Below are 16,323 nucleotides of genomic sequence, written 5' to 3' on the forward strand. Positions count from 1 at the left end.
TTCTATTCCCTCTAGCACTGACGCCTCTGATGATAGTTTCATACCTTATGATGCAATAACTAATAACACTAGCCTGTCATGCTAATTTAGCTTTTCACATTTTCACAGTTTTGTCCAGATTGCACACATTAATTCCCCTGAAATTATTGAATCATAAAAATGTTTTTAACTTTTTAGGGTATAAGTTGTTTTCCTAGCACATTTTACAATGCAATACACACAGCAGAAGAGATGGTTGAAGAGATCAGATCCCTTGAGACTACCTTTCAATTTATCCCCCCAAAAACTGACTCAATATAAAACTATATAAAAATATATATACTGTATTACACTGCTTCTGTTGCTTGATGTGTATAACATATAATGGATATATAACATATAGCTAAAGACTGAAGGACAGGGACCATACTTTTACTTTCAAAGAGTAAAATCCTGAATAAGTATCAGAATGGAATGCAACCCACCATGAAATGTAATCTTCTCTGCTACATTGCATTTGACTGGGTGTTACGTCAACAGAGCCAAGAATACATGCCAACCACCTTGCTGCATTTCTCTAAAAGTTATTGTAAGATTATACTTATTGCATTTCAATATAATTAAAACAATGCTACCCTAATAAAAAGCAATTATGACCAATAAAAGATTGTAAATAATTTTAAAGTGTGGAGGTACAGTTTTTTTTGTTTTTTTTAAAACTGCTTTTACCTGCGACTGTGATCCCATGACCCATATTCTCTAACAGACACTTTACCAAGAGCGCAGGTGTCTCTTACATCACCACACACTAACTGATGCAGCAGGTTGGTAATATCTTCTCTAAGAAATCCAATCCACTGCCTGGCATGAATATCCAAGCCTCATTGAAATGCAAAGCATTCCCACACCTCTCAGTTAAAGTTTTAATATTACAAAGAGGAAAGTCTAACAAACAAATAAAGTCAAACTGGATCCTTTTCAGCTCTACTCTACAAAGTACAGTAATATAGAAAATTCAGATTTTTGTGGGACCAACCACTCACTCTCACTCACTCACTCATTTTCTGCAGCTTATACGAACTACCTCGGGTCACGGGGAGCCTGTGCCTATCTCAGGGGTCATCGGGCATCGAGGCAGGATACACCCTGGATGGACCATTGTATAACCATTGTATAACAAAAGCATTACTACTAATGAGCGCAAGAGGATCCAAGCCAAACAATTAATTTTCAAGTGTCTTCCCAGCAAATATTATGACTCGTCATCACTACAATCTAGAAATTGAACATATTATTCATGAGTAACAGATACATCATAACGAAAGCTGTTAGTGGTTGTATGGGAATGGGATTTGAGATAGGAATGCTATATGAGAACACACACACGAACACACACACACACACACACACACACACACACACACACACACACACACACACACACACACACACACACACAGCTGCAGCTAAACTATACCGGATTGCAAAAGACTTGATCTGGGTTATTTGACTGATTGAAATACTTTTACATCATTTTAACTGCAGCTGCAGTGCAAAGGTTACATTTCTACACTTTTTGACTGTGTTCCAAATGAAACACTCTGCATTCTGCTCACAAAAACACACCTAATTGAATATTTTGTGTGTAGTGTATAAACAGCATACACTACAATATGACAGCATGGCTCTACCATGAACGAACACGACCAAAAAGAGGAGGCAAAAATCTGTGAATCTCCATAAAGGGCACAACCTGCTTACACAGAAGAGTCTTTGATGGTGGCTTCCTCATGATGCTGGTTGACAGAAAGCCAATAAAGTGCAATGCTGTCAAAAAGGCTGCAGTGCAGAAACTAAATTATAGATTATTTTCTTTAATGTTTCTTGTTCAATGCAGAATATGAATACAAAGTGTATATCAGTGGACATATCAGCACTCAAGTAGAATTAAAATTATAATTATTGCTTTAGTTATTTGCATTTGAAAACCTACATTTTGGAGTTATATTGATTTCAATAATAAATTTATATTTACATTTACAGCATTTGGCAGATACTTTTATCCAGAACGACAGACATTTGATCTGATATTATACAGCTGAGCAATTGACCGTTAAGGGCCTTGCTCAGGGGCCCAACACTGGCGGCTTAGTGAACTCGGGGTTCAAACTCACAGCCTTCCAATTAGAATAGATCTACTGTCATAGGTCACTTTATTATGAACATCTGCATATCTGCTATTTCATGCAATAATTTAATCAGCCAATCAAATGGCAGTAATGCAAAGCACAAAATCATGTAGATGAAGGTAAAGAGCTTTAAGTTACTGTTAACAGTTTACTTCAGTTGACCAACACATCTTCAGTTGACTTTGACACATTGGTGTTGATGTGCTGAGTTAATTATTTCAGCAAAGGTTCACACAGACTGGAGCAAAGTGCAGTATATCTATGTGCATAAATGCCTTAATGATGACAGAGGTAGACAATGGCCAGAGTGTTCAAATCATTCTGAACCCCACACACCTGGCCGGCCACCTCTTTGAACCTATTCCATCTTGGTTGATGCTACAGAACACGAAGCCCCAGAAAATTCAGGCACAAGGACAATTTCTTCCCCCAGGCCTTCATCTGTTCATCTGATCAATGTAAATATCTAATGTGAATATGTTGATTCCTTATTAATTCAGCACTCATACCTTGCACATTAATTTTACTTGCACATGTTTATGCCTTATTTGTATATGACTTATAAAACCTATTTTTTTTTTGTTTATTTTCTACCTTGTTTCTATTTTGCATGTCTCACCGTACACTTTCTCCCACACTACAAAATATGCTTTGTATGTGTGAGCATACTTGGGGCATTTTGAACATGATTTCTGATTCTAGTTCGAGCTAATAAGAATTCTAGACGTCACGTTAAATCTGAGGTATAGTAGCTTTGCTACAACAGGAAAATACCACATAGGGTTTCACTCCTGTTAGCCAAGAGTGGGAGTGAGCAGTCTTCAGTGGGGAAAAGCTTACAAAAACAGGACAGTTGAAGACTGGTTAAAATCAATCATATTTTTTTATCCATTCTGATGTTTGATGTGAAGATTAAATAATCTAATGATTTAACTGAATCTGCATAAATTTATTCATAGCGATCCTGTCACATGATGGATATTTTTGATAATTAAATGATTGCATAATAGCATGAATGATAAAAGTTACCATTATATATAGAAGTGGCGACCGGTTTATGGGAGGATGTATTTTTTAATTATACTGCACATAATCTACATCTCAAAATGGTTTATGTGCATAGAGTGAGGTAGGTTCAAATATTTCTATTTTGTAATATTATGAAATACTGTAACTTTAAACTTATTTTGGTTTGTTTGTCAGACATAATCTATTGAAACTCTTGAGTTTAATGAGGTTGTATTACTTTGTACCGGTGCTGTATGCGTGCAAGGTATAATCTGTCTCACTAATTGTGCAGCTGAAGGTCATCAATGGCATGAAGATTCTATTCAGCAGAACTTTATTGCTTCCTGAGTGTCTAGCATTTTAGTAGAAACTTCTTCAAATGACTTTTACTGCATACAATGTATATGAGTGACAGATACTGCAGTCGCAAAGAAAAAAAAAGTTAGACTTTTATCTCCCAGATGTCCTTGTCGAACTAAAGGTGTCTGGTAGAGATTTTTATACTACTGGGACTATTTTACTCGCACCATTGCTTCAGGAAGTACTTGAGAGGACAGGCAGATTGGAGCAGCAGTAATGTCCACAATTCATCTGTCGGAGACAACATTTTGGCTCGGTTTGCTCATTACTTGGTATGAAATGCAGAGAGAAGGAAAGTGCAAAAAGAAGAAAGCAGTAAGATGGAGCATGACTGCTGAGAATAAGGTAGCATTTAAATCTTGCTCTGATATTTTGTTTATTCATCCATCTTTAATAACAGCTTAATTCTGGGCAGGTTAAAAACAAATATCACCACCAAAACCAAGTAGTAGGTGGAAGAAGCTGGAGCTCCTTATTTACAATTACAGAATTTATGTCACTCAGTGGAGTTGTGAGGTTTCAGGTGTGTTTCAGGGCCAGCTATGCACTGGAACACTGGATCATGAATACTATATGAATGAGACCCCAATCAATTGTAGGATATCATGTATAGCCGATCCATCTACTGGCATGTTTTGGGAAAAAACGAGAACACAGAGGAAACCTTCAGAGACGAACATCAGAAGAACATCAACGGATCAATTCTTTTTGCCTTCATTTCAGTTTGCCTAGGTAAGACATTATAAAATGCTTAATCCAAGCCATAATGCTTTCCACAATAAAAATAACAACATGAATAACAAACTTACATATTGTGCTCGTTTCTTTGCCATGCCAGTTTCCTTCAACTAATCTTATTCTGCCTACAGCACTTTAATTATGTCCTTTTCTACAGTGCAGAACAGAGCGATCAGGGTCAATCTCTCTGTGCAACAGAAACATGTTAATCTGAAAGTAATCACACTCTCTCTGGGTTTTCCTGAATGTAGTTCTGCTGTGTAATCTCTTTTTTCCCATGTATACTAATTGCATAACCCTGATCTTTAAACTGTAAAGACACAATCTGTTCCTGAGCTGAGGAACACATCATCTGTACTAAAAACACCATCAGTAAATTACACACTGGGATACTGCTGGTTAAAATCAATAAAATGAATTTGTAGGAGATTATTTTTTTTTCTTTTAGCATTCACATGACCCTTTACACATCATAAGTCTAGACTTATAACATTGCCTTACCACCAATTCTAGTATTCTAGTCTTCTAATAAGTTTGGAGAGCTTACTGTTTTATTTGAGAGACTCAGATATCAAGCATGTTGGTGATTAAATGTCCCTTGGCATGCTGTTGATGACCTGAGGGGAAAGAATAGATATTCAGTTTCAATGAAGTTTCTTACAGTGTAAAGTCATGACTCTAGCGTTTGTCTCTAGAGAAAAAAAAAAGGATGAGAGGCAAATGTAAAAGAAAAAGTGTTTATCATGCTTTACAAGTAGTTTGTCATTGTCATCCTTTCTGATTACTTTTCTAAAGGCCTGGGTAGATAGGAGCTCTCAAATGTTCAACCATTTATTTTATGTGATCGGTTACTGAAAACATTCTTAATTGAAATGACTGGCTAAATAATGATTCAAAGACTGCTTTTTGACACATTTTCAATAGCAATGCTTTTAGGAAATAGTTTGTGGACACTTGAACATCACATTCATGTATACTCTTTAAAAATTACTCACAACTCGGTCCTTTGCTCTTATAATAACCTCTACTCTACTGTCAAGACTTTTCTCAAAATTTTGTAGTGTGGGTTGGAGATTTGTGTTTAGTCAGTAATCGGAGACTGGCTGCTGTGATGATGGTCACACCTTGAAGTTGGCTATTTTCAAGTAATAGCACATTTGTTTGGGTTTTATTTACTCTTTAATTTGCCAATGTTTTCAGTTTTTTAAATGTTTTTTTTTTTTTAATTTATTAATATGTCATCAGACTTTCAGCTATTTCAAGTTAATTTGTTTACTCTCTCACTCACTCATTTTCTACCGCTTATCCGAACTTCTCGGGTCACGGGGAGCCTGTGCCTATCTCAGGCGTCATCGGGCATAAAGGCAGGATACACCCTGGATGGAGTGCCAATGGCAGGGCACACACACACACACACACACACACTCATTCACTCCCACACTCACACACTACAGACAATTTTACAGAGATGTTAATCAACCTACCATGCTTGTCTTTGGCCTGGGGGAGGAAACCGGAGTACCAGGAGGAAACCCCTGAGGCACGGGGAGAACATGCAAACTCCACACACACAAGGTGGAGGTGGGAATCGAACCCCCAACCCTGGAGGTGTGAGGCGAACGTGCTAACCACTAAGACACCGTGCCCCCTTAATTTGTTTACTGTTATATTTAAATTATTTGTGTTTTTTAACAATTATACTTATACTAATACATAAAACATCTAATTTTCTTGTTTTTAACTCAAATCATTTATTTTATTACAGTTCTAAACTTAAATAAATCTCCATTTATTAAAATTAATTAAAAAAAAAAATGCAACTGGCCATAACAGTGTCAACACATGGGATAACCCTCTGTATACAGAATGCTTTGCCATAAAAAGAACCTTGTGTGTGTGTGTGTGGGGTGTGTGTGTGTGTGTGTGTGTGTGTGTGTGTGTGTGTGTGTGTGTGTGTGTGTGTGTGTGTGTGTGTGTGTGTGTGTGTGTGTGTGTGTGTGTGTGTGTGTGTGTAATTACAATTAATGCATTAATATTATTCTAAGATTGGATTTCATTTCATTTCATTTGATTACAGCTGGAATTTTTACAAAATTATTTCAACACCTGACCAATCACATTTGAGAATTCAGCAGTTCTGTGGTCAAAAGGTTCATTTTATTTGACTTTCACACTGAGCAGCTCTGTGAAGGCTCCAGTATATGATCTTTTTACCAGGATGTGATGCATTTTTATCAGGATATACTGCATTAATTCCTTTCATAAATACTATACATGAGAACAAAATCGATGATGGATAATTTCTTATATTTTATTTCAATTGCTGCACATTACTGTTACTTATCAAGTGAAAGTTGAATTTATGAAGTGTTAAGTAAGACAGGTTAGGTGAGGTATGTATCAACGCATTAATATTTCATGGCCCAAAAAATCCTAATAACATGCCTGAGTTCCCAAACACTTAAATCATTTTAAAAGAGTTCTTAACAGCTTTTGCATCACCTCCACCATTTGCACATCTCATTCAGCTGCACTTGGTAAAACATATCAACTCTGTATTTGTGAGTAAGACGGCAGTGTAGCAACAGCTGCGTATTTGTGGTGACTCATGAATATTTGAGCAGGGACTTGATCTGGTATTGTGATGCAGAAATACAGTAACATTGCTAACTTATACCCTGACATGCCCCGCCAGTGAAGGTGATATTAAAGTATAACTTTTCTCCTATTCATGAAAGGTATACCTGAAATTGATGCTGTTTTTTCTCCCTGCACTCTGTCTGACATGCAACACGTAAGGGCATGTAATTGACAAGGTCATGGACACGGAATCAGATTCTAATTCAAATCAAAATCTTTTCTACTTATTACAGTGAAGCTATATTGTACTTAGAGGTTTTTTGCATTATTGAAAGAGAAGTGTTTTCAAAATGTTTCAAATAATGCAGCATTGTTTCATCCAGCATTAATAATTTAAATGGCAACCACTTTTATGAAATTTCTAAAAGAATCTCTAAAATTGATTGTTCCTTTTGCTAGTCTTTATGAAAGGAAGTCTTTTAAAGCAAATCCACTAGGCTGGTGCGTCATATGCTTGTAAAAACACTCCATAAAGCAATATCTTTCATAGTTAACCAAGACTCATGCTGCAGATCCGAGGGGATTGTTGTATTTTTATTCTACTTACATAAGGCTATGACAAGGCATTTTTGCAAAGGCAACGACTTCAATGGCTTCAGCTTTGAATGAGGACCAAAACGAATTGTGGCTTTTGACACATTGGGAGGTTTTTAATGAGTTTTTTTTTTTTTTTTTTTTGTGGAACTGTTATCAAATGTCAAAATCTTTATTAAGTCAAACTTCTTGAACATGCAATTAACTTCAGCATTACAGTTTTTGAATTCTTATTTATATGTACATTTTGTTTGTTTAACCTAAATAGCTGAGCGTCATTATTATGTGAAGTGACTATACACAACTTAAATTATCGATTTCAAGCTTTACAGGTTATGACTCTTTTATCTCTGTTTTAAAATAATGACATTAATGAAAAATAGATGAGTTTGGCACAAGCTAGTGACTAATTTAAAACCTGAATCCAAAATTCAAATAATAAATATTCATGAATAATATTTCCCTTATTCATTTTTTTTTGTTCTTGCTGTAGCATGACACCTGCTATTGCAAGAACATCAACAAACACAAAATTCAAAACAAACATCGAATAAATAGCTCCAATGGCAAACAGTGGGTATCTTTGATGCTATACAGCTTCAGCTTTTCCGTGTGTTCATGTGTGTTTAGTGCGTCTTCTCCGGTTTCCTCATAGCTCTCAAATACATACAGCTAAGTATACTAGCTATACTAAACTGTCCATAAGTGTTCATGAGTGTGTGCATGATGCCTTCTGGTAGACAGATATCCCATCTGGGGTGAATCCTCTCACTTTCACTGCCCCCAGTGTTGCCTGGATAGGCTCCTGATCCCCTGATACCCTGATCAGGGCAAATAAATAGATAAATAAATAAATGAATGAATAAACAGCTGATTTTCATATTTGATTTTCTTATGAGCTTATGTTTTATTCAACATGAGCACTTTTTTTTAGAATTCTGATTATAGCTTCAATAAATACATTGATATTCAAGAACAAGAGTCCTTCCCCATCTTGATTTACACCTCTTCAATTATAAAGTGCTCAGTCTAGACCTCACTATTCTATTACTCCTTCAAGGACAGTTTGTGTCAAGAGCCTGTATGACAGTGCTATATTTACGCCCGTGTTGAAAGGCCGAAATGTAGATAAATATATCACACGATTTATTTTTAGGGGAAAATATATACATTTTGTTAATAAATACATTTGTATGGATATAAAGGGAAAGGTTCAAATGTATACAGCCATGTTAAAGAAAAGGTCCTTTAGGGAATTATGTAACTAACAGGTCAACTGAAGGTCACTTTATCTGTAATAGCTGGATATTAGCTTTAGGCACTGTGTTGTGTGTGTGTGTGTGTGTGTGTGTGTGTGTGTGTGTGTGTGTGTGTGTGTGTGTGTGTGTGTGTGTGTGTGTGTGTGTGTGTGTGTGTGTGTGTGTGTGTGTGTGTGTGTGTGTGTGTGTGTTTGTGTGTGATGCTGATGGATGCATTTCATAACTGTCCTCATTGTAGGAAAGAGCATTACGAAACCATTTTCTGTTTTGTCTACCATATACACATATGTAAAACTCAAAACCCTCCCACATCACACTACCATCATTAAACACTGCATCTCATAAGCCTATAATCTCCTGCACTTTCTCTTCTGACCCCCCTCTCTCTTTCTCTCTCACTCTCTCCATCTCTTTCTCTCATTCACAGCTGCCTGCATCTCTTTCTCGTGCCGCTTACTACGCATCACTACTGATTTCCTGACTACATCTGATTGGTCTGTGAAGGAGGAGCTGGAGGGCAAAAGAAAAAAAGGAAGGGAGGAAAAGTGAGAGGAGGAGGGAGAGACAAGATGCTGTCTCTTTAAGAGTATTTTTAGGCTGGCAGTTAGCAGTGGTCAGTGTTGGGGGAAAAAAACATTAGTGGATGTAGTGCAATAACAGCCCATGAACATGGCTGACGAGGACAAATCCATGCTGATATGGATGTGGATTTAGGAGCGTCATACTTAAATTCATATCCTAGTGCTGTAGAAAGGTATATGTTTTCCAGCTCATGAATGGAACTAAATTAAGGTAAGTGCTGTTTCAATGAGAAATTGTTACTCATTCTTACTTAGTAGTGCAAGTTATCAAGTGTGCAAGTTTAAGGAAACCAGCCTGTGTTGCATACTGTTTTCAGTTCTGGTTAATAGCAGATAATTTTTTTCCTCTCTTGGGCAGGCATGTAAATTTAATGAAAGTGGCAAACAGTGGATGATCATGTTACAGGATTGATTACAATTTGACCCTCTGCTGTACTCTACACTCATGGCATGCGTGTGTGCAAGCACTGTCAGTTATTGTCCTGAGTGACGTAGAGCTTAGATATATGTATGGTTTTCTGTATTAGTTGTGTTTAATACAATTACTTTATGTGTGTCTATGTATTTATGACTAAACATGCTTTGATAAGTAAAAAAAAAAATGCTTTTCTTATAATTTCTTATCATTACATTTGTACTATAAAAAACAAAAAACAAAAACCATACATTTGTTATCAAATATGGTCAGATATTTTTAATTTGTGCTTAATATGTGATCACATATGAAAAACATGTGAAACGTGTAATTCAGTAATTCAGTATCTCCTGAAATTGCAGGTGATCACAAAAACATGTGATGTCATATAAATACTGTCAGATCTGGAGAAAGAAACAATGTGTAAAAAAATCACATGAATAAAATAAATGAATAAGTGTTAATTGGTGAAATATGTGAAAAAGTTATTATTCATTAGATTTAGGTGACACAATATAAATTGTACTCATACTCATGAAAAAAAAATACTAATCTGTCCTATGTCCTATTCCTTGTCTCGGGACAAGTGCAACTATTGTACCCTTAATATGTATTTTTCACCTGGAACTGTGGATACGGCCTATGTTTAAAATGATTTAAGATACATAAATGGAGTGTAGTTAATTTTTTAGAGGAATGCTTTGAAGATATAATACATGAACTTTTCTAGGTAGAAGACACATACAAAACATAAACTACATGCTAATGTACAGTACATATACATATAAAAGGTATTTAGCTGACAGGGTGACAAGAAAAAATCGTCACACAGTTCATACCATTTATTTAACAATATTAACTTATTTTAACCCTTAATATTACAACTAATATCAATACATGCAAATTCATATACATGTATAGTATATGCAAAGTAAAAAAATATGAATTGTTAAACTATATGCATTTGATATTTAATTGAAGCAATGACTATGCTATGACTGGCTTGCAGTCACACTTAGCTTTAGTAAATGTACACTTTGCTCCAATATATAAAGGACAATAGCACATATTTTATTTATAAATTGTAAAACTCTCCACACAAATACACACCCACTCCGTACACTCACATATAGAGGGAGGCGAGAGTGATTCCAGCTTCCTGCTGTTCACACAACCCCACGCGTGACGCAACAAATGACCATCATCGCCCACAGCCTCCCCCAGAACACGACACACATGCCAAGTAGGAGTAGGGAGAGTGGGGGCTTTATATCCTGCACGACTCACATTCTCCACACATGCTCATTGCTCACAATTTAACTCTCTCACGGTGGCTAAGGAGTGCCGGAAAGCACATCTCTCATTTGCTCATGCTCCGTGTTTCAATAGATTCCTGCTTACTAGCCGCACTACAAAGCAGAGCAGCCTCCTTATTTATATTCAAAGGTGTTGCACCAAGAATGCGTGACTTGGATCTTGCCTTGCCTTCATGCTGAGGAAAAAAAAAAAGTGCTTTGCTGTGTTTGAGTCTAAATGTACTCACAAGTAAATGGAGCATTTTCATTTCGGGATTATAATCTGAAAGGATAAAGCACCATCTCAGGGTTATGTAACGTAATATGTCGTGTTTCTGTGGCATCACAGGACTTCTTTTAAGTGAGACCAATGTAATAATGCTATAGCATTTGTTTTGTAGTACATTAGGGAAAATATAAAATAAACATGCCAGTTTGAGAAAGATACATATGACTATTCAGTCTCTACATTTTAAGCTGCATTTCTTTACTTTAACTGTCATTGTTAACATTTTACACAGTCAGCGTAAAATGTTATCAAGGGTTTCATGGATATTGACAAGAATGTAGGCTGACTGGAAATGTATACAGAGTTTTATCTGATTTCTGCTCTCTGGTGTATACCGCACTCTGTAGCATACTTGGCAGACATTTTGGTCTGTTCTTGGTTAGGTGTCATTCTTTGGCAAGAAGAACTTAGTGAGCCATTTAGTGAGCCATTTTAAAGGAAATCTCATCTGGGCTAGAAGCCAAGCGCCACAAGTTCCACACTCACAATCCAGTCTGCTCTTCACTGAGCCTACTCAACCAATGTTCTCTTAAAAAGAGACAGAAAAAAATAAATAACCAAACCTTTATTGTGCAATGGAAGATACAAGGTCCCAACCTTCCTATACTTTGTTTCATTCCTGGGTCATGTAAATGTTAGTCGAAAGGTGATAGTTAATATCCCATGGCTTTTGTTAATACTGAGACAACTGACCCAATCCAAGAGAATGTTGTGTCCTCTTTGAATCCTCATGTTTGGCCGGAGCACTATATGTTTTTGATTTATTTTTTTTTTATTAATCTTAGCATGTTTAGTCTGATTCATTGACCTGTATTCTAAATTTATGTGTGTAAATTGTACCATAACGATATAAATCAAGGCTGAATTAGAGGTCTTCTGTGGTACCATGTGAATTATTATACTCACAAATCAAAAATTTAATTGATAGAAAGTATGACAGTCTAAAATTAGAGAACTTTAAACCATTTCATCTACTGAGGAATTCAATGCAAGCTTATAGAGAGCAGGGGAAGGGGTGTTGTCAGCCGGTGCAGAGGACAAAAAATGTTTGGATTATTTTAGTTGTGTAATAAGTGTTTGACAACTGGGTTTCAGGGCTTGGTTATAAAGGGCAAATTATTGTCTATAGCATTTGTCGATTTCATCTTTAACTGTAAAAATTAGGTGAATTATAAGACATATAATATTTACCTTGTTCCAAGCAAACCTTAAATTATAATATTTAATAATAAACATCATTCAATATATGTGAGATACAGAGGAGACATTTAGTCACCTTTAAATGTTCATTAGAATCTTGAAGGTCATTGGTTTGATATATATATATACTGGATCAGAACTTTGGAGAACTAACTAGAAAGCACAAATCTCAATGTTCAGCACTGAATTATACTGTTTTGGCAACAGAAGTGCATTTGTTTTCCTTTTCTGTTCACAATCATAACGGTAAATTCAATTTTGGCAGAAAATACAAGGAATTTCACAAAACGTTATCCAATGAAAATAAAGAAAGAACAGTGATTTTCAGAAGAAAAAGGAAATAACATCGATACAACAATTCTATTGTAGTGTTGATTAAAACATATTGGCTTATAGACGTAGTTTTGTCTCTTTAACTCCACTCTTAGTGAGGTGATAGGCTAATCACCTGTCCTGCGTAGCGCATGCGCAGTAGCGAGAACGGGAGCCGCGGTCCTTTTCCCAGCCAGCATCACGGAGCTGAGAAGAGCGAGCAACAACGGAAGCTCTCCGTGTAGAAATGGGTGAAATACCTTGGCATCCACGTGAGGTAGGGGCTGATCTGCGACTTTATATGAGGTTTAACGTTTCTCAGTGCAGTTTATGTGAGAAAGCAGGCATGCGTGTGGAATGGGAAGGAGTTTGTGTGTGTGTGTGTGTGTGTGTGTGTGTGTGTGTGTGTGTGTGTGTGTGTGTGTGTGTGTGTGTGTGTGTGTGTGTGTGTGTGTGTGTGTGTGTGCGCGCGCGCGCCTTTAGGCTGCCTCAAGAAGAAGCCGCTGTTAGGATGCGGTTGTTGACTGTAGAGCTGTGAATCGGCCCTGACACGGTAGTAACCTATAAATTGTCAAGGGCAAAGGCGAGGACATTAAATATCCTACAGATATAAACTAAGCAATATTCAAAGGTATTTTATTTGCTTTTTGGAAGCTGATTCATATGGAATCGACACCATATTAATCGTAGTAGACCACATTGCAGGTCTGTGTAGCATCTCGACAGACATAGACGTGTACTACAGGTTACTTATGTAACCTATTACTCCATTGATAGATTATACATTGAAAGTATCCCAAACTGCTCACGCTGAATGAAATATGATTTTCTCTTGTTGTTGTTGTTGAGTAAGGGACAACTCTACGGCGCCCGATTAATCGAACCAAACTCTGTAATCACATGAGTTTGTCATGTTTGTTTGTTGTTGTTGGTTTATGTTCTTAAGGATATTACTGTGGAGCGAGTAAAGGTACCACAGCTAGTGTTTTGCAAGGCATTAATCTAGCTTTTTTGCTACCCAGAAGGTCGCCAGAGATCGAATACTGAGCAATGTTTTCCTTCTCATCCTATAAAGCACGAAATACAAAAATCTAAAGGTTGATTCAAACGGGTGTGGAGAAAGCGGAAGTGGCCGAATAACTGACTGACTGAATAATATTTTACTGCTTATATAAACATGAATCGGAATGAGATTAAGGGATTGAATTAAAGAAGTCTGATGACCTTATGCATTATTTAAAGTGTCTGGGTATAAATTGAAGGCGAATAAATTGTGCAAAAATGACACCTATGTAGGAAACACTTCACCAACCCTCGTCTGTGCAGAATTACAGTGCACTCACTATACTCCAGGCTCGGTTGTGTTTTGGCCCGTATTGGATTTCATGCCGTCAGGACAGCGCTGATGAAGACTAGCATTGTCGCGGGTGTATAGCGCTGTCCACGGTGCTGAACGACAACGTCGGAACAGTGTAGTAAATACAGATCAGTAATTTCCCATCTAATATATTAGCACCTAGTGTGAGCTTTCATTTTCATCTAGAGCCGGTACGGAAAATAAAAAAGGTGTCATCCAAAAGATCGTTTATACTTATATCGTTTTACGTTTGTGTAATGTGTTTTTAATCCTCGACATTCAAATAATGGAAAAAATGGAAGAATATTCTAAATAAATTCCATGTGGGTTGCTAACATATCTAACGCGATATTCTGGCTCATTTATATTATTTCTTGTGTGTGTGTGTGTGTGTGTGTGTGTGTGTGTGTGTGTGTGTGTGTGTGTGTGTGTGTGTGTGTATATAGTTAAATATACTTGACCATAGTTGAATATATACATATATATTTCCTTTTTTAACAGAAGTAAATATGAAGCAATTTAGTATTTTCATTTAAATAGTAGCTGCACCGAAAGATGCTTTGCTTAGTTCTACACTGTGACATTATGGAAAATATATATGGGAAATGTTAAGGAATTTTACTATATTGTTTTCTTACAAAATTAAGCCTTATCCTCCTCCTCCTAATCATCATCATCATCATGATCATCGCCATCAACAACATCCCTTCACACTGTCACATCATTTCTGTTCACACTAACACGAGGGATTGTTTCAGTCTGTTCTGCTAACTAAATTTCTTTTTAATTATTGTATTTAGATTAGGTCAACTTAATATTCTAAAACTGTTTAATGTGATCATTATGTTTGGATGTTAATTTGACAGTGCAAGAGTTTAAAGAAAATTTTGTCAGTTACTATGTAATTACAGCATTGATTGGCCATTAGGTTAAGGTTTTATGCATCTTTCGGCAGACTGGCTGCACTTATTGCTGTGTTTTAAACTGGCCCTTTACTCAACGTTATCTTTTCAGAAAAACATTTCTAAGATAATCTAATTAAAGATTTTCACCTTCTTTTGGTAAGATATATACAGTGGTTAGTATCGATGCCTCACAGATCCCAGTTCTCTAGTTCAGTCCTAAACTGGGCTACTGTCTGTGCATGTTCTGCCCATGTTCATGTGGATTTTCATTTTTGCTCTGGTTTCCTCCCACTCTCCAAATCCATTCAAATGAACATGAAATTGGGAAAAGTTTTTGTCCATCCTTCTCCATAATAGCCGAGTTTAGAGAATGGGAAAATTCAGCCACAGTGACACCCGATGTGATTTCCCAGACCAAGGCTGAGATTACATAATCATTAGGAACACTTAATCTTTTAAGTAATCTACGCTGTATAAACTGGGTATTTTTAGAAAAGACATGTGTTTATGTCAGTGTGAAAGCATAGCACTTATTTCATTGCCTACTAATTTTTCTCTTTATCTCCTATGTGGATCATACAAAATATTGTTTACACTATTTTAAAAAGACAAATTCATACTCAGAAAACCTAAATAATCACAAATAATCATGACATTTGGTTAACATTTTTTGACTTGCTTTAAGAATAATGTTTATTCAACTTTTTTAATACTCTGCCAAACCTATAGGGCTACATCTTACCCTTTAATGTCTCAGTTAATTATTGAGTTATTAATCTTAAACTCTTACGAGTCTCTGATGGGACCCATGGCTTAAAATATTATACATAGGTCTTACATATTGCTTAATAATTTAGGTTATATTTGAAATTAAACTTACTTTAAAATGCATCTTGTCACAGATCTGTGGTATACCAGGAGAAAAGATTTTAGGTGTGATAGCTTCACGGTATAGCAGTAACAAAACTTTATAAATCAGCACTCTGAGAAAGTTTTGTATGTTTATTTAGTCTGTGTTTTATTTTCAGGTCCAAAGCCTTATAAAAGTTTCATTTTAACCAGTCATGCACATTTTATTTCAATAACCAGTAATCAGATCATTCAGCAAAAGGTTTACATAGGGATAAATAATAAATAATGTCAAATACTTATTTGGGTTAAAGAATATTATTCGTAACCGTTATAACAGTAAAACTAATAATTTGAAACTCTAGGCAAAGGAGAATAATTAGAAAGTTTGGAAATGCAACACTAGACCCATC

General features: G+C 36.1%; 1 protein-coding gene across 8 annotated transcripts in view; it reads left to right on the forward strand.

The window, feature by feature from the left end:
* Positions 1 to 9,267: 9,267 nt before the first annotated feature.
* Positions 9,268 to 16,323, forward strand: part of pclob (piccolo presynaptic cytomatrix protein b) — a 69,384-nt gene continuing 62,328 nt past the window's right edge. For 5 of the 8 annotated variants that reach the window (XM_047822565.1, XM_047822563.1, XM_047822564.1 and 2 more), the window contains exons 1-2: positions 9,270 to 9,499; positions 12,916 to 13,076. The gene's annotated coding sequence lies outside the window, so the exon portion shown is untranslated. Of the gene's footprint in view, positions 9,500 to 12,915; positions 13,077 to 16,323 lie in introns of all 8 variants that reach the window. The other 3 variants (XM_047822566.1, XM_047822561.1, XM_047822562.1) reach the window with 3 other exon arrangements.

Source organism: Tachysurus fulvidraco, chromosome 13, assembly GCF_022655615.1.
Source record: "Tachysurus fulvidraco isolate hzauxx_2018 chromosome 13, HZAU_PFXX_2.0, whole genome shotgun sequence".
NCBI lineage: Eukaryota > Metazoa > Chordata > Actinopteri > Siluriformes > Bagridae > Tachysurus > Tachysurus fulvidraco.